This window comes from Ailuropoda melanoleuca, chromosome 7 (assembly GCF_002007445.2).
Source record: "Ailuropoda melanoleuca isolate Jingjing chromosome 7, ASM200744v2, whole genome shotgun sequence".
Taxonomy (NCBI): Eukaryota; Metazoa; Chordata; class Mammalia; order Carnivora; family Ursidae; genus Ailuropoda; species Ailuropoda melanoleuca.
In genome coordinates this window covers 71,234,301-71,255,954 of record NC_048224.1, presented here as the reverse complement: position 1 = coordinate 71,255,954, position 21,654 = coordinate 71,234,301, and the positions used below count along the sequence as shown (strand labels likewise).

The following is a 21,654-nucleotide window of genomic DNA, read 5'->3' as shown; positions in this document are numbered from 1 at the left end:
GGAAGACTGACGCATAGAAAAGCCTCCATTATCAAAGAACAGTAGGCTTTCCAGGTACAAAGATGCAGCTTGTAGCTTGGGGGCAAGGCTGGGTCAGAGGTGGTGAGAGAGGAGGTAAGCAACAATTGAAAAGCCGGTATCTGGGGACCCAAACAGCCTGGCTTTGGGGGTACTATGAGGGACTAACACAGCCAAGAAAGGCATTCTCCATCCCTCCGCCTAGCACCCGGCAAAGGGTTGGCACCCTGAGTTTTCACGAGCCACCAGTAGTGAATGGCTGCTCCCTGCCGAGCAGGGCGCTCACGAGACGCCCCTGGAGACCCCCAGAAACCCACAGGCAATGCTTCAGAAGGCTGAACGTCCTGCTGCAACCTGAGGGGATCATGGAGTCAAGCAGAATTCAGGTGGTGATGTTCTACAAACTCATTTCCCCCCACAGACATGGGAACACTGGGGGAACACACCACGATGACCCAGGACTTGTACCCCCAAAAGATTATACAAATATATTTATGCCAATCAATGCTCATTACATTGGTGACAATTTTCATATTTAGTCCCATTTGAAAAAATCCCCTAGATTCTGCCCAGATTCTTGTGACCAAAACAGTAATGGTAAAGCTCATTCCCTACGGTGCCCAGAGGACTAGACTGTTCCCTGAACATTGCAGAATGAAGACACGCTCTGTGCGTGTGGAGAGCACTGGGGATTATAAGAACACACGCATCTCCACGGATCGTGATTACACGGTCTTCGCAGAGGGCTAGTGGACTTCTGCGGGAGGGCTAGCAAGGCCCTCCACCCTCCGGGGCTGCTGTCGCCAGCATCTGTTCCAGATGAAGACCCAGAGCCTTTTCCTTGAGGTAAACAAGAAAATAGGATCTTTTCTCAAAACCCTTGCCAAAAAAAACCCAAAACCAAAACCAAAACCCCCAAATGCAGAGTTCTCATTCTGTTTTGTTTTTTAGGGTCTCGACAGAGCCAGGTAAAAGCTAGAATATCTATTTACACAGAATGGTTTTTTGATAAAATAGAAAAGGAGCTTAGGGAGTTTCCATTTTGTGATTTGCTTAAAAAACAAAAAAGCTAACGCCTCAGCCCTAGTCTCTATTGAAAAAGGGAGGGGGAAAAGCAGAAAAGAGGAACTTGTTGCAAAGTGGAGTGAATGCTGGCTTCCCTCCGGCCCACTCCAGCTCGTCACCATGGAGACTCCGGAAGGTTCCAGGAATGACTCACGGGATTCGCTGGCGAAGCCTTTGAAATGGAAGCAACACCAGAGCACAAAGACAAAGTTAGATTGCAGCCCTTGAAGAATGAGCCTTTGACTCCTGACTGACGGCCCAGGATGTGGAATCCGGGCTGTGGCATTCAGACAGAATGGCCCTTCCTTCTTCCAGGTCCTCATTATTAGGGACACTTGCTCTTGAGAGCAAAGGTCAGAAAACACGTTTGCCTTGGACCGGGCTCTCCCACCACTATTGGAGAAATATTGATGTCAGCCCCACCTGGGAGTGCAAAGACTTGAAAGGGGAGGTTGCCCCCAGGGAAGGGGGCAGCTGAGAGTGGGGAGAGGGGGCGTGGGGGGGAGTCTCAGAGACTGGGGAAGGCAGTTTCCAGAAGCCCAGGGCTGGGGAAAGTGTGCGGGCGCCTGGAACTTACTCCACTGTCTGCCCCCCTGGCTGCGCCGACACATTCAGTCACATTGGGCTCCTGCAGAGCTCAGCGATGGGAATGCGGGCTACACGCAGGATGGCGCTGGGCCCCACCTGCACCTCAGCAAGGATGGAAAGACACAGAGCCCCAGGAGAAGCTCAAAGTAAGGACTCCTTCGCCCTGAGTTTTGTCTGCTGAATTCCTCTGAAAGCAGCCCAGGGGATTGGTGTGGGCTGCCCGGGGCTGGGATGCGTGCCTCCCCTAGGAATCCACACAGGAGAAACGTGGGCCTCACCAGCATCTTCCTGAGAAAACTCCCCTGCCACATACCGAGGGTGCTTCTTTCTTAAGGGCCTCATGGGTATAGCAGGGTCCTCTAGCCCAGGGCACCCTGTCAGCACCCCGACTCAGGGTACCCCTGGCTGCCACTGGTCTGAAGTGCTGGGGGGCCCTCTGTGGCAGGGGGCTTGTCTGAGGCATTGGGGTTCCCACAGGCAGCTGTGTCAAGCTGGGCTGTCCACTGGCTCCACGGGGACGCCGGCCACAGTGGAAAGCCTGAGGAGGGAGAGAAACTTCTGGGGCCAGGCCTTGTCTCAGACTGAACAAAAGCACTGAGTCTGTGTCCTGGAGGGACCACGCCAGGCTTGCCTCCACAACACTTTTGTAAGACAGCAGTTCACCAGAATTCGTGTCCGAAATGCAGGGAAACCACCCCCCTTTCTTCCCTCGAATGGGGAGAACCGAGGCGGAAGATGTGTATTCTTTCCTCCTCGCCCCTAAATCTGCATGCTGGTGACTGCAGACCTGCTTAAGCAGGAAAACAAATAAGAAATAAAGGTCTGAGCAGAAGCCCCAGACGTCTCCTCTCAACTATTTATTCTGATTTCTCGACAAGTGAGTTAATTGGATGGGCCCCCGTGACAGACATTCCATACTAAAATTCATAGCTTTCTGCCAAAACAACATATTGTGTGCTGCTATATTTTCCACGTTGGAACTTGGAACTGACGTGGGTCTTGAGCAGTTTTATGTGGCAAAAGGGAGACCAAAGGCGTAGAAACGCAGACGGCCGCTCCAGAGGTTCCAGGCCAGCCGGGGAAGAGGAGCCGCCGCCTGGCCCCTGCCCTTGGCAGCAGCCCCTGCTCCTTCGCGGTTTGCTTCCTGCTTGTGCTTTGCAGGGCTGCTGTTCAAAGGGAGCCACGGGGAGTGACACAGATGCAGCCCCGGCCAAGGCCTCCCTGCAGCCTGGGAAGGACCGGGCTGTCTGGCCGAGACCTCCCTGGGCCCGACCATCCCTGGCACCGTCAGGTCCCTGCCACGAGACCCTGTCCCTCGTCCCCAGCCCTGTGCTCAGGGCCCACAAAGAGGCACCCAGATTTGGGGGACAGTGTGGTGTCGCTGACTTCTTCCCCAGGGAGGTAGAGCTGATCCTGGCTGCCCAGAGGGAAGGGCAAGGGCCGGAGCAGGCTCGGGCTTCCATGCACATGCTGGCCAGCCTTCGGTGACCCATGTGCAGCCCCCAGTACTGTCTCATGGGTTCCCTTCCTTTTCGGGCTCCCATAACACAGTGATGTTTCCGCTCTGAAACATCTCTCTCTTCATTTTCCAGGATTTTCTATCTCAGCATCCCTCCATCCATCTGCCAGGATCCCTTAGCCTCCACCATCCTTCTGCCTCCTGGGCCCTTTCTCTGGTCCCCTCATATTCAAGGAGCACCACAGAGTGATGCCAAGGCCATGGCTCTCCCCCCGGTCCTTGGGGCTACCCCTACCCCCTCTTCTCCACTCTCTGTAGCAGGTGCTGTCAGCACGAAACAGGCAGAGGCAGGCCACAGCCTCCCTGGGAGACAGCAGCCTGGAGCTTTGCTTCCCACTGCAGGCCCCAGAACGCCCAGCTGAGAGCAAGCAGATGCCAGCCTGGAGCGCACTTGCCAGAGACAAGAGGCAGGCCCCCGACGCCACAGAGCTGCAGAGCCCCCCCCGCCCAGCTCACCCCAGTGCGTCACTGAGCCACGTGGGTTTGCCAGACCTCTGCGTCACTCTTTCCCTTCTCCCAAAGGGGCTCACCTCCGTGACTTCACACAGTGCTCTTCTCCACAACCCCAAGGAGCCCCTAAGAGCAACCTCCTCATTCTAGAATGAACTCCTTTGTGCAGCGTCCTCCCTCCAGCTCTGCTGACGCACCATCTCACTTTCCTCCCTGACTTTCCTCACTCCTGAACCTCCAGTCTGGAGTCTCAGTCCTCCTGTGGTCCCTTCTCCCCTGAAGCTACCCTCTCTGGGCAACCTCACCCACCTTCAGTTGCCATGGCTGCTCCCATGCGGAGACTCTCCAGCCAAGAAGCCAAACCCACAGGTCAACGTCGGCTGGACCTCTCTCCCTCACGGTTTTGAGGTCACTTGAATTCTGTACGTAATGAATTAAACAGAGCACCTATCTCTCCACCTGTTCTTTCTCTCGTGTCATCTGTCTGCCCCACTCTGCGCCCAGTCACCCAGACACCTGGGGCCACCTGACCCCCTCCCTCCCATTGTCACCACGGTGCCCAGTCCGTCACTGAAGTGGACCGTCCGAACCACCACGTGCCAGGGCCTGAGCTGAGCACTTAGAGCATTCCACTTACTTCCCAGCACACTCAAGAGGAAACACTCGTTTAATCCTTACCTTAAAGATGAGAACATCAAGATGGAGAAAGATTAGCAAACAAGCCCCAAAGCCCACAAATGGCCAGTGGCGGCATTGAGAGCTGAGCCCAGAAGAGATGAACCCATGTCCCTGCAGTCAGCCAGGGCCTGCTCTGCACAGCAGAGGACCGCGAGGTAGAGAGAAGCCATTGGATACGGGAGAAAACCAAGGTCAAAGCCATGGGAGACCTGTCCGGGGCCCATCAGGGCTCTCTGACTCTTCTCAAGCCTTTGAGGAACTGCTTCCGGGGCATTCAACAGCGCTTTCTTCTGTTAAGTGCCAACTGAGTTTAACATTCTTGTGTGAGTGACAATTATTCCAGCGGTGATGAACAGTTGCTCTGAATTTCCATCAATTGCAAAGAAAAAGAACTTGTATAAGTCGCAGCATGAAAGATCTAAGTTAGACATTTAAGAGTCCCTTCTAGATCTGGAGAGCTGGGAGACTCTGCCCTTCCTGGCTAGGAGCATCTGTGAAACCTCTCTCACACTCTTGCGGGAAATCCTTTCAAATGGCTCAGAGACCTGGTATAGCTGGAACGAGTTCTGGAAGAATCCAGAATGAAGGTAGCTCCACCACCGTATACCAGAGGTTGCCTTTGGCCTGTACCCGTATTTGGTTTGGCACACCTAGTGTTTCATGAAAATCCCGATTCTGGCTTCTCTTGAAAGATCAGTTGGTATGACAGCTCTGGGCTCTCTGTCCCGTTTGGCAACAACCCGCTGACGGAGGAGGGTCAGCCTGCCTCCTTGGACAGGGCCTGCACACTCCAGTTGGTCCAGCCAGCTTCGCTACTGATGTTACCTTCCTGGCCTCATTAGCATGGGGAGCTGGTGACCTCAGATGACACGGGTAAGGTCACTCTTTCAAATGCATGCCTTTCCACGTAGCCAACATCTGAGCCATGCCAAACGTTGTTAGACAGCATGAGAGCACAGCCTAAGAGTGGAATTGGTTTTGCATCAGAGGCCCGACTCCCACACTCCCGTTTTACATCTCCACGAAAATAGAGCCAAAACAAGTTATCTTCCTCCTTACCTTCTGAGAAAATCAGAAGTATTTACCAGGTGTGGAAATGCAAACTTCGTTCTCAGAATTGCCAACTTTGCCGCATGGAGTCACGTGTGGATTTCTGCCTAATGAGAAATCTAGAGTAGGCTGGAGTCTGACAGATAGGGCCCAATCGGCTGTTTACTCTGGTGCTAATCACAATCATGTTTACAGGAAAATGCCCTCATCGGCTTCCAGCAGCTCCAGCCACTCAGCCATGTGAGAGCTGTCTTCAAAGTCAATTGCCTGTCATTTTGCTGATTTATGTGGAGCAACTGCAAAGACCCCTCGAGGTATTTGTAGCTAGCTTGATGATTCCCGGCTTATAAAGTGGCAGTGGGCAGAGTATTTCAGTTCAAATTCCCATCAAGACAGAATTTAAATCCCCAGCTCTGCTGCTCATCTTTGCAATGTGAGTACTTTAGATAAGCAGAAACCATCATACCCTAAATGCTGGGGGACATACAACCTGGGTTTCTTCAAATGGAGCCTGAACCCACACCTTTTAGACCTTGGCTAGGAAAGTGATTCTAACAGTCGTGATCACAGATGCTGTTTCCCAAGAAATATTGATGATGGAGGCAGAATGGGAACTCTCAGGTTAAGATCGGAGGAGCATTCCCTTACCGCCTGCCTGGATTCGTAACATTTCAGCCAGCAGAATCTAATTCCTGTGGAATAACTCGACTCTTTTAAAAATGAAAATATTACTGGAGAGGGTGACCTATTCAATTACTAACCCATTAGCTTCTGGTTTGACTCCAATTTTAATGGGGCACAACCTCCCTTCTGTGCCGATTCCCTCTCAACCCCTCCCCCCCTTACAGGAAAGTGCTGGAAGGTTCCAGATCCCAGGGAGCTGGCCCTTCTCTGCTGATGCTGGAAGGTGAGACTGCAGGTTCTTTCTGAGAATCACACAAGTCCTGTGGGGATACTGTCCCAGCGTAGGTGAAAATGGATGCATCTTTTATGTCCCCACTTACAGCCTTTGGAAGTCGAACATGGATGATTTAAGGATTGCCCACGGCTTACGTTGCCTGCATTTCTGCATTGCTTGCTCATTCAGCATCTCAGATAATAAAGCCACACAATGTTAGGGCTGAAAGGAGACCCAGAGGTCTAGATCAGTCGCTTTGGGTCCAGTGACATCCCCCAGATCGGTGGAGCCCGAGGATCCTTAAGAACCCAGACATGTGGGAGACTGAGTCATTCAAATTGAGGCCAGCTCCAAAAAGAGTACCATTGACTCATCTTCCCGTCATCTTTCTCCTGCTCTCTCTTACAGAAAGTGTGTATTTCTTCCATTTAGAAAAAGACTGCTCAGATGTACTATGCCATTACCTTCTTTATCCTTCTCTTTATAATCCAGCCTCCTTTCTCCTGGTTTCCGTCACCTGCCCTATTTAGCCAGTTCCAAACTAGCTACTTGTCTTCGTGCCATGCAGGGTGCTTTTCTGCAGCTGGCCTCGGGGTCCTTGGACAGCTTTCACACCCCTCTCGCTCTTCAGCCTTCAGCTTCTAAAACTGGGCTCCTGGCTCCCTTGCCGATGCGCTGTAATGCCTGGGACGTGCCACTGGGTGGCAGTGTTTCAGAGCATTCCCGAGCCCGGCTACGTGGCCTTGGGCTGGGCTGGGCTGGTGGTTGGTCTTTTCCAGCACAAACAGGGCTGTGGGAAGAGGCAGAGCAAAGGGGGACTCGCGTAGTGCTGGGGAAATCGAGTATTAGATATTATGGTAACAAGAGACAGAGGTCTGAGTACTGTCTGTGTGCACTCAGAGCTTGCTCTAGCCACAAAGCTGACATCTGCCATCATTCTAACAAAGGAATCTCAAAATCCTAAGGCTGTTTGGGAGGTGTCCTTGAAGAGAATGGCCATAACCCTCTGCCCTCCTCGTTTTGATTTTTTAACCGACCATTGGGCCTCGATTCATCCATAAAAACAACAACCAAAGGGAAAAAAGGCAATCCTCGTGAGCATTATGTGTTTGCTGGACAGGATAGTAATGGCCTAATCCTCCTAATGGCTTTGGTCACTGCAGGATATTAGCTATTAGAAGGGTCTGTTTACAGGGGGGCAGTGGGGGAAGGTAGAGCCATCTGCTGATTACAGCATGTATGAGGAATGGAAAGAACATTTAAAGAGACACTGTCCGTCTACTTGGACACAAATATTTGCCTGTCATTTAAAGGTTTATTTAGGGCTTGGATTTGAGTATCTGAATCATTTGCATGGTCCAAACTCTAAACGCGATGTTTCACACTGGAGATGGGCCCAGGAACTATTTGTTTCCACCCTCCTGCTTTCTGAAAAGAACTTCTCTGGGGAGTGAAAGGAATGTGGCCTGAACGCTTCAGCATTTACATCATGGGTTGAATTCTGTGGAAGTCAAACCAAATGTTTTCATTATAAACAAGTCAGCCCAAGACCAAACTGTGAAGCACCGGTTTGATTTCCAAGCCTCCCGCCCAGCGCCAGCCTCCGCACAGGAAATAGGCCCCGGAATCCCACCAGGGGCCAGGCCCCCTCTCCAGCTCCTCTGCTGTTGCCAGCAAGCTATACACCTTCCCTTCCAGGCCAGACAGGCAACTAAGGTGAGATCTCCCTAAGTATCGGGAGGGTCCGGTGTCCCTCCCTTTTCGAAAGTTTGCATTAAGCCACTAGGTTTTCATAAAAGACCCTCACGAGTCCCTGTTTCCACTGACCACAAGAACTCAGAAGAGGATTTTTGCTTTGATGCAAAAAGGTGTAAAGTGAGAATAGCATTCAGGATATGTTTGCAGTGAGCCATACAGAGACAGCACGGACCCCAAAAGCTGAGAGCCCTGTGGCCAAGCTCCTTCCCCGGGCGCCGCACTGGGCATCTCAGCTTCAAGCCGCCACACCTTTGAACTGTGTCTGTGAGCATCTGGGCTTTATCTTGATTTACTTTGTGCCTCCACTAGCCAGATGTGTCTTAAGATATGGGAAAAGCCTAAGAGAGGTTATTTTGGGTGACTGAGAGCGCTCAAATTTTTTTCCATAGAAATTAATGGCTGTTGCTTCTCTCCTTTCTGGCTTACAAAAGATTTCATAGGACCACTCTACTTTCAGATAGCGGGGGAAGCCTGTAGCAGGAAATGAATGTAGGTGCCCATGCAGAAAAGCTGGAGGCAGGCCAACCTCATGTCCCAGAAGGGGTTAAGCCTAGACAGAGAGGTGAGCAGATCCCCGCTTCCCCTCCTGGCCAGACCCTGGCTCAATAAGGCCACAACTGTTGTCGCATCTGCAGATTTTATACCCCGGCTCAATGGAGAGGAAGATGCTGAGGCCATACTTAGTATCAATTCAGCCTATCATCACACGAAACCAGACATGTGGTTCCTGAACCAAGAGAATGTAAAGGCTTAGGGAGAGAGAGCTCCTGAATGTTAAGAGGTGAATGCTGAGTGACAGAAGGGGGCAGATGCTGTCCCGTGAACGGCCCAGGCAGGAATGATGCCGGTGTCCAGAGAAAGGCCCGGCCTCTATGATGGTGACGTCAGGTAAGCCTCAAAGGAGAGGCCAGACTCAAACTGGATCTTGGGGGAAGGGTAGATCAGCCAACGGTGCTACAAGATGGGGGGGAGGGAGGGCGTTCCTGCAGGTGGAGCTTGGAGGAGCAAGGTTCAGAAGACAGGCACATTTCTGGATAAAAAGACATCGCATGTGGTTGAAGCTGAAGGGTCTGAGGAGAACAGTAGGAGAAAGGCGGGAGAAGCCGGTACAGGTCCCGTCCGCAATCCTTGTAGCTGACTTTTTCAGATTGCAAGGAAGAGAGCCACTCAAATTACCTTAAGCCAAGGGGGTTGAATCCAAGACAGGAGAGGTGAGGAAGAAACCACAGCCCTACTTCAGAGAAAAGCAGGGACAGCCACCCTGCCAAGCTCCCTAGACATAGGAGTGTAGTGTGGGAACAGAATGTTTGAAAATATAGCATATTAATAGAAAACTTGAGGTTTGTAAGGCCAGCAATTCCGAAGATGATTGCTACTGAAAAGACAGTTGGTTACTTAGAATTCCCAAGAGAAGGGGACATAACATACCACACAGGGCCACACAGGGAAGCACAGGGCCAGTCGGGGGCAGAAGGAGGAGGGAAGTGGGAGCAAGAGCCATGTACGTGAGAAGGAATGGATGAGGCAGGGTAAGCAAGTCAGGATTGGCTTGTTTGGATAATTTCAGCAGGCTCTGGGGCACAGGGCTGCCCCTAGTTGCTGGTAGCTGGCCCTGAGACGATCAGTGCAGGTGGACAGGGGCCCAGGGTGCTAGAACAGGGGGGCAGGGGGTGGGCTCTGGACCGGTTGGCTTGTATTGGGAAAGCACGCTCCCAGACGTGTATTAGCTCTTGGTCTTGGCTCACCCTGGGAAGGACGGTCCGTCCAGGGCCAGCAAGGCCCCAGATGTCAAGGCATCAGAACACAGAAAATGAAAGACATGGTTAAGACACCAAGAGATCATTCAGGACACAGTGTGGCTCGAGCAAAGCTGTCATCTTGTCCCTATGGCTGCTACTCCAGTGCGGATTGGGTGACTCATCCCCGCCCCTTGCTGACTCTCCCCTACCGTCCTGTCTGCAGTGGGACTCCCAGGAAAGGGCCAGATTGGCCAAGTGGCCTCCATCCAGCACCAGCTGTTCCAGTTAGACAGATCTTTACGCCAGGCCACCCACGCTGGCCACCCATAAATCAAGTGCCCACTCATGGGCTAACCAATTTCCAGTAGATCTCAGGGCTTGGCAAGCTACGCCTTGAGCCCCCTGGCTGGGGACACTTGCGGGGGGAGGGGGAGCGACATCCTGAAGATTCCCGGGAGGAGAAAACACAACCAGCCAGCGCCTTACTTGGCTTGTCCTCCACGTAAAGCTTCTGAAAGGCCAGAAATGAATCTGAGTTACAACTGCACATGCACCCAAGGATTGCAAACAGGACGGGACAAGGGAAAGCAGGATTTTTATACAAAAAGATGAATCTGGCAAAAACATAACAAGAATGGATTGGAGAGGGAAGAGCTTGGAAACTGGGAGAATCATGAAGATCCTATGATAGGTCCTCAGGGCTCCAGGCACCTGGAGTGGGTGGTGACGATGGGGACAGGGAGGAAGAGGCAGTTTCCAGAGACAGGCTAAAGGAGGCGTCGATGGAACTTAGTAGCGGAGTAGCCAAGGAAGGAAAGGGAGAAGGACGACCCAAGGGCAACATGGAGGCTTTGAAGCTGGGGATGGAGAGAAAACACCTCACTAACAGAAACAGCAGATAGAAAGGGAACAGATATGAGAGGAGCTCGTGCGGATATACGACCTTGTGTCCAGGGATGCAAGCCAAGAGCCCCGGAACTACTGCTGTGCAGGAAACAGTGTGGCAACGGTCACCTTGCTCAGTAGACAGCCTCGTAATGTTCTTCTTTACTCACAAATCCGGGAACTCCAAGGACGCAACTACCACTTTCTAGATTTCGCCCGATTTTCTTAGAGTCCTCAAAGGCCAGGTCTGGGTCGCCAGTAACGAAGTGCCAACCACACTTCTCTGATGTCCTCCACTCACCCCTGTCCAAGTGACTTTTTAATGATGTCTAAATCATTAAAAGTGCGGCTCTCATACAAATACATACCGAGCACATGCTGAAGAGATCTTTTACACACTAATGAGGAAACCAGCAGGACGGTAAAACTGGTTCAAAGAGCATTTGTGGAACAGACATGTATATGCTCTCTCGGGAAAGGAATGTTGAAAGAAGTTGGCTAAGTTAGACGCAAAGCAAGTTAATGGCCTATGGGGCAATACAGCTGTAACCTGTTAGGCTATCTTCTCAACTGGACAGAACCGTTTGCCTCTCTACTAGACAAAAAGTCATTTGCCCCTTGGCAATTGTCTACAAGATAACTTCTAACTTCACACAGCTTCAGCCTTGGTCAACAGTTAATAGTAGGTCATACTTGGTACATTCCTTTAGAGAGCTGGATGGTTCTTCCGTGGGCCTTTTTAACAATGTTCCAGTTTGGCACTGGAAGGTCATGCTGTCATCCTCTTGCTCTATTTCCAAGTTTCGGATGATTCTTAACGTTCGTCTTCCATCCCGCCTTAGGACGGAAGATCTTAGCTCAGGCATCATTTCCTCCCATCAGCCTTCCTTGACTTCTGTGATAAGGTCAGATCCCCTTATTCATTTGCTTCCAGAGCTCGGAGTATTTCACCTTCACAGCAGTTAGGGGAAAGAAAAAATTATTCTGACACTTGTTACAATGGTAATAAGACTTACTTGGGACTATAGCAATAGGTGTCAAGACAATCGCAATAGGGAAGAGGGATGGGGCTCGATGCCCCGAACTAGGACAAGTGGAAGTTCACAGCCGATGAGCAAAGTGAGGGGGCAGGGGATGGAAAGCTACTAAGAGGACACATGAAGGGTGGGGGGATTCTTGCTATGCTGACTTAATAAGATTTGAGCTGAAGGCAAGCCAGGGAGAGCAGATCTCGAGGTAGGCTGGGGGGATTCTCCCTAAACTGGTTTAGCAGGATTCTTGTTAAGACTGGACAATGCAGGACCAGCAAGGACAGGATGAGGGCCAGGTCAAATCCTAGTCAAGAAGAAGGCTCAGAGAGCCTGGCTAAAACTGGGTCCAGGAGAGAGTTTTAACACTCCTCTAATTTGTATGTGTCTGTGCTGTCACATGATTCACATCTGCCTCCTCTTCTAGACTATCAGCTCCTCGAGGACAAGGCCGTTGCCAGCTTCTGCTTGCCGTCCCATCCCAGCACCTACACCGGACTTGAAGCATAGAAGGTGCTCAATAGCTATGTCCTGAACGAAGGAATGAACGAATGAATGAAAGAAAGAAAGAATGAATGAATGAATGAAGGCCCAGGAAGCTCAGCAAGGGGAATGCCCTGGAAGGCAGGAAACAGTCCACATACTGCAACCAGCGCACTGCCTGGCTGTCATTATTTCCCTTCTTTGTTTCTATTTGCTTAATTGCACCTTTTCTCATTTGACTGCCCGGCTGGGAATTCAGCTCTGGGGGACTGGGAGCAAAGTCAAACTGTTTGCTCCCGCAGCTTGCTGGTGCTGACTCAACCAGCTCTGCCTGCTGAGGCCTAAACACACTGATCAAAGCCTGGGAAGCAGCTAACCTTAGTCTGTGGTAGAGATGGTTTGTACGGTCTGCCCTCTGCCTCTCATTCCTTCCCCATTTTCCAGGGGTTTCAGGATCTCCCTGCCAGCCTTCCATTGGGGTTAATAGTAGGTCATGGCCACCTCATGGCTCCAATATTTAATTTGCTTGGGATAGGGAGGGTGAAGGAAGGTTTGCTGAGCACCGAGGATTGGGAAAAGGATCCTCTTTTCAGGAAAAAACTTCTTTAAGAACAAAACTCCAGGAGTAGGATTTGGGTATCATGTGTTGCCCCCCTTCCCCCCGACCTCCTGAGTAATATGTCAGTATGGTTTTGGAACCCCTCCCATTTCCACTTTGTGTCTGTTTCTAGTCCATTCCAGCCCATGCCACCTATCTGACCTCCCTGGCCCTCCTCTGTTACTCTTGTTTGTTTCTTCCCAGATGGCAACTCCTAAAGACTGGAGGGCTCAGAGCTCTTTTCCAGTCTGAACACTTGATCCCTGATATCTCATTTCTAACCGGCCTGGCAGCTCGTGAATGTCTGTGTGCAGCCCAGCCCTCTTCCCAGAACACAAGGCTTGCTTCTTACGGAAAGCAGCCTCTAGGGTGACCCCAGCGATCCCCACTGCCTGTTGTTCACGACTCCTGTTGAGTGTAGGCTGAATCCAGTGTCTTCTAGCAAATAGGAGACCGCCAAAGTGATGGTTTGTTGCTGACCCAAGATTAGGCTTCCATCTTGCTGACCCTCTCTTCCTCTCTCTCCTGCTCACCATGGTGGAGGCCAGCTGCCATGCTGTGAGCTGACCTGTGGAGGCCTACATGGCCAGGAACCAGAAGCTGCTTCTAGCCAGCAACTAGTGAGGATCTGAAGCCTTCAGTCCTGTAGCTACAAAGAACTGAATCCTCCCAACAGCCACATGAATGAGCTTGGAAACGGGCCCTCCCCAATAGAACCTTCAGATGAAAACACAGCTTTTTGATTACGGTCTTATGAAAGACCCCAAACCCTGAACCAGAGGACCCAGCTAAGCCATACCCAGAAACCTGACCCACAGAAATGGTGAGATACTGAATGTTTGTTGTTTTTGCATTACACAGCAAGAGATAACTAATATTATATGTAATTATCTACTCGGACTTCAAAAGGAGTTCTCAAATGTAACGTTGAAACCCAATCTCGATTTCCTATCCTCAGAGGAGAGAGAATAGAATATGTCACTGCTAAAGCATCACGGACAGGAATAGAAGCACCATGCTGCCGATAGTGCGTGGGGTCAGGGGTTGGAGAAATCTCATGGCAGGAAGTAGCAGGCCTGTGAGACGAGAAAACAACAGGATGCAGGGTGGGCACCCCAACTCAGGGGAACACTCAATCAAACCCTCTGTCGATTATCCCACGAAGTCACGTGGATTGGCTGAAGTGGCTAACTTTGACATCACCTGCACCGACACTGTCGAGTGGACAGACACAAGGACAGCCTGGCTGAGAAAGGATAGACTTCAGCACCGTGACAAACCCCACCGACACTCAACGCCAAGTGTATGTCATTTAAACATTTCAAAAAAATCCACCCCAACTCAGGCACGATGTTTAAATGCTTTTTAAGATAAGACTCTAACTGAGCACGAACTACGGAGAAATATTTTCAGCTTCCTTCTTATGTGAGCAATTTTGAAATTTTATTCCAAGTCTCCCTCAATAAAAATGGCAAAAACTGAGCTCATCTCCAACACACCTCCATTCCAGGCAGAGATGGGGGAGAATCCTAAATCTGAAAACCTCGAGATAAGCTCCCTCTGTATATTTCGTGTTTTTGTAACACCTTATATGGAGAGTGCGTGTGAAATAAAGTGTGTTCTTTCACATATGCTTGCTCGTTTGAGCCTCATACAAGCTGTGGAAGAAATGGAAATCATGACTTCATTGCCATTTTAAGTGGAAACTGATGCTCAGAAAAGTCAGAGACTTGCCTTGAGGTCCCACAGCTGGTCCATTCTGAAACTTGCTCTACAATCAAGTTTCCTGATGCCTGAGCCAGACAGTCACTCACTCCTTTGCCTCCGAAGCCCAGCTTGACCTGGGGAGGAGTCCGCCCTGGGACTCATCCAGCACGTTGGGAGAACAAGACCATCACCAAAACCACATTCGCGGAGGCAATGGAGATCCACCTCGGATGAGGGGAAGCCAGAGGGGCTTGCATGGCTCTGTGGTCAGAGGGAAACAAGGGCATGTGCTCTGCGCAAGGTGGTGATGGACACCAGGTCTGTCTCTCAGGTGAGCCGTCCAGGGAGGGGGCTGACTGTTTAGCCTCACTCTCTGGAAGACATGAGCACACAGATAGGGCCCTGGTGCCCCACACAGGATGCAATACAAAAAGGGCCATGAGGAACTGCGGGGCGCCTGGGAGTTCCAGGGTCTCAGGTGGGACACTGGCAGTGGGTGGAGGTGAAAATGGCATTGATGTGAGGCTGCTGGAGCTCACAGACCCTGCCTCAGTCGTTCTGAGAGCAGGACCGGGAGAAAAGGGACTCTGCCTTGGAACCCACATGCCCACCACCTCATGGTCAACAGATCTTTGCAAAAGTGGATTGCACGGGGAAGCAAGCAAAGACACTGAGATCGCAGTCCAGGTCTGGTGAGAGGGAGGCGGCACTCTCAGGAAGGGAGAGCAGGAGAGAACCGGGAGTGGAGGTCCAGGGCGATGTGCAAACTCAGTGGGGACTTGAGACATCCTAGCAGTCCGAGTGCAGGTTTGATGCAAACTTATCCTAAAATCCAGGGAGGCCCCAATGACCAATGACCCTGATAATGAAATTAAGGCCTGGAGGGTTTAAGGACTTGCCCGGGTCATCGAACTCCCAAGCCAGTGCTCTTTTCGCTACATCATGAATGTGCATGATACACCACATCGCTGGACTCCGTGGGATTTTCCCAGCCGGCTCTCGGTGACAGCCTGACAGTCATATGATTAACACCCAGCTCCCCCCATCCTTGCCTGGCCTGGCTTTCTCTCTCCTGAGTGCCAGTTTCTGCCTGTCCCGTGCCTGTTGACTCAGTCTAAAGGAATGCTCGTTTTCTAAAGGTTTGCTCTCATTATATAGTCAGTGACAAGACTTTGCAAATCCCTCCTTAGCTTATCGATTCTGACAGCATGCTCCCAAGGGGCACACAGTGAGCATGGATCTCCTGTGTGAGGACCCCCAGGGGCAGCCTCTGTTCTCGGGCTGTGCCTGTCTGCCCAGGGCGGGCACAGAGCGACGCTTCACTGATCATGGACAGCACGTTGTTCATTCATTCACTAACAGCGAATCCAACAGCGGAGATCCGAGGTCTTGATCTAGAACCGCAGGTCATAAGGCCATTGAACCCTTGACAGCATTCCCCCCAAAATGGAGGCTGGAGACAAGTTTAAATCACCCTGCAAAGTGGCAACATTCACAACAGCCAGTCATGACTTCCTTCAACACATGCTTATCGAGTAGAAGTATGTGGCAAGCCCTGAGTTACATGCCTGGAATTTACTGGAGAGCAAGATTGACACATGGTCTGGTCTCAGGGCAGGAATGCGGAGAAGACAGGCAAGTAGCAGTTAGACAAGTTGTGGGGCAGCTGAGCTGGGGACGCACGCAGCCCAGGTACTGATGGAGGGGCTGGGGGACCAGGCTGGTGAGAATGCACATGAAGTTAGCTGTGGCAGGAGAAGTCCAAGGTGCCAACACAGAGGCCAGAAACGGGTTTGTTTGCCACATCAGGCTGTGGAGAAGCTGGTCCTCTGAGACTCAAGAGTCAGTCTTCGACCTTAACTCCTGGAAATCCTTGGGCAAATGGTTATAGGATTGACATCTCCTTCAGCATTCATTTCTCCAGAACTCACTGGCTGGACTTCTTTCACTTCAGGGAGCCTGGTAAGACCACGTACTGGGGCATTTAAACCACAGATTCAGGAAACAGACTGAGCGCTGCCTCTCGGTAGCTGGGTGACAGGGCAGGTTCCCTAATGCCAAGGCCTCTGAGACTCAAAATGGAGATAATCGTAGGATTTCTAGAAGATATGTCAGTCAGTCTTCTCCAGAAAGACAGAATCTATTTCTATCTCTCTCTATCTCCCTCATGTATTTCAAGAGATTTATTTGAAGATGTTGGCTCATAGAGTTTAGGGACTGGCAAATAAGAAATCTGTAAGGTAGGCTGGAAACATAGGCAGGAGTTGACGCTGCCAGTCTTGATACAGAATTTCTTCTTCTCCGGGATACCTCAGTTGTTGCTTATAAGGCCTTTCAACTGATTGGGTGAGACCCACTTATATTATGGAGGGTAATCTCCTTTTGCTTAAAATCAACTAATAGCAGGGGCGCCTGGGTGGCTCAGTTGGTTAAGCGTCTGACTCGATCTCGATTCAGGCTATGGTCTCAGGGTTGTGGAATCAAGCGCCATGTCGGGCTCCGTGGTCAACATGGAGTCTGTGTGAGATTCATTCCCTGTCCCTCTGCCCCCGCCCAATCTTCCTCTGCCCCTCCCCCTCCCCCTCACTCTCTCTTAAAAAAAAAAAATCAACTGATAGCAGATGTTAGCCACATTTACCAAATACTTTCACAGCAGCACCTAGATTTGTCTTTGATTAAGTAACTGGGTGCTATAGCCTAGCCAAGTTAAGACATAAAACTAACCATCACAGAGCACGAAAATGAGGTAAGGTAAGTGTAACGCTTACCCCAGTCCCTGCCACAGAGAGTACTCAATATACTGAAGAGATTCTTATTTTCAGTTTATTCAGAGGTGTTTGGGCACCTGGCAAAAGTCCATCTAATTTCTCCCATATTATGAGAGAATATTGGTACACCCAAATACTACCGAAGCTGGTGTCCAGACCCAATACCCCCCTCCGAGCCAGCTCCTGACTGTTTGCGCCTCTGAAAGCCTCTCCCGGTACTGGCCGGAGGGTATCTCTTCATCACGACCTTCACTGCCACAGGAAGATATTAATAAAGAGCTCTGTAAACGCTGCCAGAAGTCTAATCCTCACTTGGACACTGAGGGGAGCTCAGGACTACGTCTCTCCATATTACAGCCAATGTGAGGGCTTTTATTTTTAACCAAGACCTTTATGAGTAGTCTCATGAATTAGAATTCTTCAATACCTTAAAGGAGAGGTGTGTCTTTTTTCTTCCTGTCTGATGAAATTCCTTTCCTCCTCTTATCTTCAATGCTACAAGAACTTTTGGCTGATGGAGGAGGGGTGGGAACTAGAGCAACAGAGGCATGTAAAACCAGAAATTAATTAGAGTTTACCTTACTTATGGCTTTGCCTTTAGTAGGACTTGGCGGTAGACCAGTATCCCATCACCAAAAGAACATACGGCTCTGGAACAACAGGCTCAATAACGGTGGCCACAAGTCCTTTGCGTGGAATTTCTTTCCTTTTCTATGTCTTGATCTAGAATCCAAAGATATTTGGCAGGGGAGGGGGGGACAGATGATGTCTGCCCTTCTTCTACATGGTTCCTCCATGGTTAAGGTCAGAGCAAATATAAAGCCACATACAAGTTACAGATGTGAGAAGGTTTGCCCTAAATGAAGAATGCTGGGAGGCTGCTCAGGAGAGGAACTCCATAATCCTTTTAGAGAGAGGTCCTGTATCCTATGGTCAAGGGTACGGATCTGGGGTCCGATTTCAAGAACAAATCCTGGCTCTGCTACTTACCGGCTGGGTGATTTGGACAAGTTACTTAACCTCTCTGTGTCTCAGTTCCTCCACCTGTAAAGTGGGTTCCTGTAGGAATAGCAGTCCTCTCAGTAGGAAGTACTGGGCCCACGGTAAGTATTTAGCTGAACTACATGACTAGCGTTAGGGTTCTTTTCACTACTCTTGGTAGTAGTAGAACCCAACTCAAGCAAACGTTAAAAAAACAAACCCACAACACAGGAAGTTTATTAGAAAAACACTGAGTTATTTTATAGAATGCAAGGATTAGGCTTTAGGAAGGCATAAGCCAGGGCAGCTCCAGGAGCCTCAGGAAAGAGGGTGCCCAGGATGTTCTCATCCTTCTTCCCTCTGCCTTTCTCTATCCTCTGTTCTCTTGATAAAAAATACAGGTTTTCTTCTCTTTCATGCTACACGTTCATCAGCATTAGGCTGTGGCCACATCCTCGTCACCCAGGGAGTCGCTAAAGGAGCAGCCTCCTGTTGCTACGGCAAAGAGAGAAAGAAGCCGGGCAGACCAGCCAGTCGGCCGAAAGCTGCTGCTAAAAAAAAGTGGCCCTGGTCACATTTGGTCCCGGGTTCCGTGGCCGAGCCTGAGAACAATAGCGTGGAAATGCATAATCCCGGGCAGGAGGGGCGTTGCCAGTGGAGGAAGAGGAAAACATCTACTGCAAGAGTCATTGAAAAGACCCCCCTTGAGCAGAACCATATGGGTCGAGCGTGGGTGGAAGGGCAGATATCTCCTCCCAACAAAAGTGAAGAAGGACGTGTGTTTTCTAAGGGAATTGTATGCCAAATGCTACACACACACACACATTTCAGAGGGGACATGGATAAAAAGAAACAAGAAAGCTGATTCACCATGGGGTGCCTGGCGGGCTCCGTCAGCAGAGCCTGCGACTCTTGATCTTGGGGTTGTAAGCTGGAGACCCACACTGGGTGTAGAGAAGACTTAAAAATAAAATCTTTAAAAAAAAAAAAAAAGAAAGAAAGAAAGAAAGCTGATTCACCAGAGCAAAGCTCACAAATGAAAATGATCTGACTGGCAGTAGGAAAGCCACATCAGTGATTAGAAATATTTAGAACAGTCAGTTAGACATGCTTGAAATCAAAGGTTACCATAAAAAGAATATGAGAATCTTGGAAAGGCATTCATTGGAGGATATTGTTAACTGAGGAGAATGCTCTCTCTCAGGGGCCCAAAGCTGCCCTGTGAACATTCTGGTCCAAACTGAGGACCAGGATCTGGAGAAACCAGGTAGATTTAAGCTTTCTCGTGGGCAGCTGAGCTCCGCAATCAGGGACTTGGCTGGATATAGAGAATGGGCCCATGGAAGGAGTGAAACCAGAGACAACATGCAGACACGTGCAGCACCAAGACTGAGGTGGCCCAGCCAGGCAATCCTGCAGTGCCCTGTGATTTGTCTTTCCATCCGCAGTCTGTGCTCCAAATTTCCATTCTGCTTCAAAACAGTTCTAAGACTCAAAACAACTGACCCAACACACACCACTGAAATACATCAGAGAGAAGAAGGGGAAAGAATGAAATTGCAGAAATTCTACTCACAGAGAAGTCATTGAACCCCTTGTGAGGTGGCTGAGGACCTACCGGTCACTGAAGAGGTAGTTTTGGTTTTGTTTCTGTTGTTTTGAGGGGTCTTGATCCAGTACTATCCAAAAAGAAAGAGATGGTAATAATACTGATTTCCTTGATAAATATTTATTGTCTGTGGTGTTCTAGGAGTTGAGGATACGGCAACGAGCAAAAAAAATTGTGTGACCTCCTAGCTGGGAAAGTTTGACAGAAAGAATTAGTGTGGTATGTGTGATGTTGGAAAGCTGTGTATCCTATGAAGCAAACAAAGCAGAGAATGAAGACTGAGAGTGTTGCTGGGAGAAGGTTTGAGATTTTAAGGACAGAGGTCAGGGAACCCTTTGCCAAGAGGGTGATGTTTGATTACAGACCTAGACGAAGTGAGGCGTGAGCCAATTGTGCATCTGGGGAGCAGCGGTCCCAGACACAGAGAAACAGGACAAGCAAAGGCCCTCAGGTAGAGCCTACTTGGTGCGTCGAGGCACAAAGAGGTGACAAAGGTGGGTGAGCTTAGCAAGGGGAGAACAGAGGAGATGAGGTGGGGGTGGGGAGCACATCGTGTGGGTGTTGGCTGTTCCATACCAGGATCTTGCCATGCCCCTCTGACATCTGCTCTTGTTAACCCCAGAGAGGCTAAGTCACAGAGCCAGTATGTGAAGGGGTCAGGGCACACTCATGAGTGTCCACGCTGTTCCTGCTGCTTGCCTGCTCACGTCCCTCCTGCCATTCTTCAGGGATGAGGACTGTGAGCTTGGGAGCCAGCCACAGCTCCACGTACACCACCGTGTGGCCCTGGGCAGCGCACTTCACCTCCGTGAGCCTCAGTTTCTCATCTGTAAAATGAGTCTGCTAACTTTTCAGAGGATTGTCGCAGGATTAGGTAAGATACTGAGTCGGCAATGAGCCGAGTATGTTTGTATGTTTCCAAGCTACTCTGGGGCTTTTTGCCCATTGCATTAAATTAAAGAAAATTGTTTTTAAATTTATGATTCACACATATACACGGGTGCACCAGGAACTCAAACCAGACCATAAAAAGAAATAGAAAGAACAAAAGGACAGAAATGGAGCCCCAGAAATGGGAGATGTGACTAAGAAGGAAGCAGAGCTCCTGAGCAAGACGAGTCGGCAGGCTGGAGCCCCAGGATGGGGACCCAGACACTCGGGAAGATAGGAGAAGCCTGACAAAGCCGACAGAGACAGACCACGTTGGGTGCAGCACTATCAGCGAAAGCACGCTTTGCATTTCCGGCCCACACAAAGCCGCTCCTGCTGCATGCCAGTTACCATGTCTCAGGAGTCCCGCTGGAGCGGCCATACCCGTCCTCTTTCGATTCCGCAGCTCTGGTCTCCCCAGCAGTCGAGGGCCACAGTACAGACTCATGGGGCTCTGCGGGCTTTGGGTTGTCTGTTCCCCAGGAAAGATACATAGAAGGACGACAAACGTTCAGTCTCCTACTGCTGTGGCCAAAATAATTGTGTCCCTCCAAATTCATAGGTCGAAATCCTAATGCCCAAAGGAGATGACATTTAAAGGTGAGACCTTTGGGAGGTGCCTAAGTCACGAAGGTAGAGCCCTCAGGAAGGGGACGGGTGCCTTCGTAGGAGAGGTCGGGAGAGCTACCTACCTCCCTAGCCATCGTAAGCCTGCGAGGATACAGCCGGAAGCCTGGCATCTGGAGGAAGGCTCCCACCAACCATACTGCACCCTGATCTTGGACTTCCAGCCCCCAGAACTGTTCTTCCTAAGCCACCCAGGCTGCGGGACTTTGTTATCACAGCCCGAATAGACCAAGACACCTACCTGGCTGCCCTCAGTCTGAACTTGGGGAAGACGA

At 50.4% G+C, this 21,654-nt stretch overlaps 1 long non-coding RNA gene across 1 annotated transcript; it reads left to right on the top strand.

The window, feature by feature from the left end:
• Positions 1-13,570: 13,570 nt before the first annotated feature.
• On the top strand, positions 13,571-20,906 carry LOC117803072. The gene is made up of 3 exons (XR_004626688.1): positions 13,571-16,426; positions 19,662-19,845; positions 20,551-20,906. It is a non-coding gene; the product is annotated as an uncharacterized LOC117803072 (long non-coding RNA).
• Positions 20,907-21,654: the final 748 nt, after the last annotated feature.